Source organism: Bison bison, unplaced genomic scaffold, assembly GCF_000754665.1.
Source record: "Bison bison bison isolate TAMUID 2011002044 unplaced genomic scaffold, Bison_UMD1.0 scf7180017864524, whole genome shotgun sequence".
Lineage (NCBI taxonomy): Eukaryota > Metazoa > Chordata > Mammalia > Artiodactyla > Bovidae > Bison > Bison bison.
Genome location: NW_011495075.1, coordinates 5337181 through 5340289, shown reverse-complemented (window position 1 = coordinate 5340289; position 3109 = coordinate 5337181). Strand labels below are relative to the sequence as shown.

The 3109-nt window shown below is 42.1% G+C and overlaps 1 pseudogene; it reads left to right on the top strand.

The window, feature by feature from the left end:
- LOC104981887 overlaps nt 1-3109 on the top strand; it is an 11660-nt pseudogene that overhangs the window by 7584 nt on the left and 967 nt on the right.

Below are 3109 nucleotides of genomic sequence, written 5' to 3'. Positions count from 1 at the left end.
GCCCCTTGCTTCAGTCAGTGGAAACATAAGCTTGCTTTCAAAAGTTGCCAGGGAATCAGCAGCACTCCTAAGTGTTCAGCATCTCTCTGGTTCAGTATCATGGTGTTAATGGGACCTCCAGGGATGTCTTTGGCAAGTTAGAGCATCCATCCCATTTTCTGGCAGGGTTCTCTCCATGCCAGCCAAGAATATTTACCTTTCCTTTTTTCTTCCCTGCTGGGTGACTGTAACAATCAAAACAAAAGTTGGCTGTTTTCTTCTCTCAGCAAGTCCTGTTCCCCAGGACCATGACCCAGACTGACCCACACATACATCAATCTGACCTACAGTGTCATGGGATGAACATAAAATCTGTGGAAGACCTCCTGTCATCTTTATTTTTTCCCTTTTTAGAGTTGGGAAGGAAGGTGAGGGAGGTGTCATCCTTATCAGGCAATCAGGATTGGCTGTGCCATTTTCAGAGGTGTGACCTCAGGCAGAAACCTTAATTTTATAAAACTTCAATTTTCTCCTTCAATGATAGCCCAGTTGGTAAAAAATCTGCCTTCAATGCAGGAGACCCCAGTTTGATTCCTGGGTCAGAAGATCTGCTGGAGAAGGCATAGGCTACCCACTCCAGTATTCTCGGGCTTCCCTTTTGGCTCAACTAGTAAAGAATCTCCCTGTAGTGTAAGAGACCAGGGTTCTTTCCTTGGGTTGGCAAATCCCTGAAGAAGGGAAAGGCTATTCTCTCCAGTATCCTGGCCTGGAGAATTCCATGAACTCCATAGTCCATGGTGTTACAAAGAGTCAGACACCACTGAGCGACTTTCACTTTCAAAACATATAAACTGTCTCAGGTTGTCCTAAGGACCCAATTAGATGATAGGTTTGAAAGCACTTTGTCAGTTGTAAAGAGTGATGGAGGGGTTTATGACTATAAATGGATAGTTAGAAAGTATGGCTTTAAAACTTAAAGATGATGCAACTTTTAAAAAGCTTCCTGTGTCTTCCCAGGGCAGTGGCAGTGGGAACAATGGTGACAGGGTAGGTGGTGGAGAGGGGAACAGATGATGGGGAAGCTCTCATGTGTGTTTTAATTCATTCATCAGAATTTACTTGGTTCTGGTCACAGAGCACTTAAAAATTGATGTACTGAGTTATAAACCATGTTCATGTGGATTCCCAAATCTGAAAGTATAAAACAGTAGTTCGTAGAGTTTTTTTCTCCCACCTCTGACACCCATCCACCCAGTTCCCACCTACCCTCCAAACGAATAACCACTGTTAATAGTTTCTTGTAAGCTTCTAATGAGTATTCTCCCCCAACAAACAGTTCAGACAAGATTCACTCACTTCTTTAAGGGCATGGACATGCCCTTAAAATCCCATGGACAGAGGAGCCTGACGGGCTTCAGTCCATGGGGTCACAAAGAGTTGGACACGACTGTGTGACTAACACACACTTTTGGTACCAGTGGCACTGCAATGTGCACACGTGGTTGTGCCCTGCTTTGTTCACAAGTGGGTATGTGCAAGTAGACATGTAAGTTGCTATATCTAGACATGTACGTTGGTTTAAACAGCTGTGTCATATTCCATAATATTAATGCCTTACTCTGTATTAAATCAAGTTCCCTGTTGATAGGTAGTTACACTGTTTCCAGTCCATGGATATTACATGGAGTGTGGACACATATGACATTATATCAGTACACACCTCATTTTGTTGGATTGCTCAGTCCAGTCTTTAGCAAGTGACTGTTGAGTGACTGCCATGAGGCAGCTGCTGTGTTAGATACCAGAGTTTCAATGTTGAGAAAAAATTTTAGAATATAATAATAATATATTTATAAAAATATAAATTTTAGGGTATAATTATTGTTAATATTTTAAAAGCTCATATCATATTTACATTTTTAGTTTTTTTGTTATTGTTTAGAGGTACTTTCTTGTGGACAAGCTTGTGACAGATATAACAATATAGCAATTTTAAATTATAATAAACCTAGTCACTATGAAAATGTTGTGCTTAATGTTAATGACTCTTAGACATGTCTATAGTAGAGTAGCAAAAAAAAAAGATACTAGATAGTTAATATTGACCATTTCCCAGTTCACGTGAATCTGAAATTCATTTAGGTCAATGTTTTCTTGTATTTCCAACTGTTTGATTTGTAAGGGCTTTCTTTTCTTGAGACCATTTAAATAAGAACTCAGAACTTGAGCAACATTATCAAAAAACAGAAGACTCACACTGAGACATACATAAATCCAGACAGACAGGCAAGGGATCTCTAGTTTTGCACCTGAGATTTAAAATATTTCTTTGAGCTGCTTTTTTTGGGGGGACAGCGGTGAGGGGGGGCTGGAGGTGGCAAGAATACTGGAATGGGCTGCCATTCCCTTCTCCAGGAGATCTTCCCGATCTAGGGATTGGACCCAGGTCTCCTGCATTGTAGGCAGACACTTTACGGTCTGAGCCACCAGGGAAGTTGTTGAATTCTGTGGCAAGGATTAAGTTCAAGCATTGCCCTAGGCAGGCCTTTGTAACAAGCTAATTGTTTTTAATTGCATATGCAAAAGAACCAGCTTTATGGTTTCCAAGAAAAAAGGAAGTTTCCTTGTAACCGATTTTGTCAGGCTCTATAGAATATCATGGCCGTCCTAGGTCAGGTCATCTTTCCTTTCTGTAGTCATAATTTGATCCCTGCTGCTGCTGCTGCTAAGTCACTTTAGTTGTGTCCGACTCTGTGCGACCCCATAGATGGCAGCCCATCAGGCTCCACCAGCCCTGAGATTCTCCAGGCAAGCACACTGGAGTGGGTTGCAATTTCTTTCTCCAATGTATGAAAGTGAAAAGTGAAAAGTGAAAGTGAAGTTGCTCAGTCCTGTCTGACTCTGTGTGATCCCATAGATGACAGCCCACCAGGCTTCTCCATCCATGGGATTTTCCAGGCAAGAGGATTGGAGTGGGGTGCTATTGCCTTCTCCATTTATCCCTGAATCATAGACAAATCAGCTGATAAAAAGCTTGGATTGTCTCTGTGGGGTGGATTTGCTTGTCATTGTGTTTTACCTGGGGTAGTAGTGAGGCCCATGGGCCTCTCCTGGAAGTGGGCATGGGGGC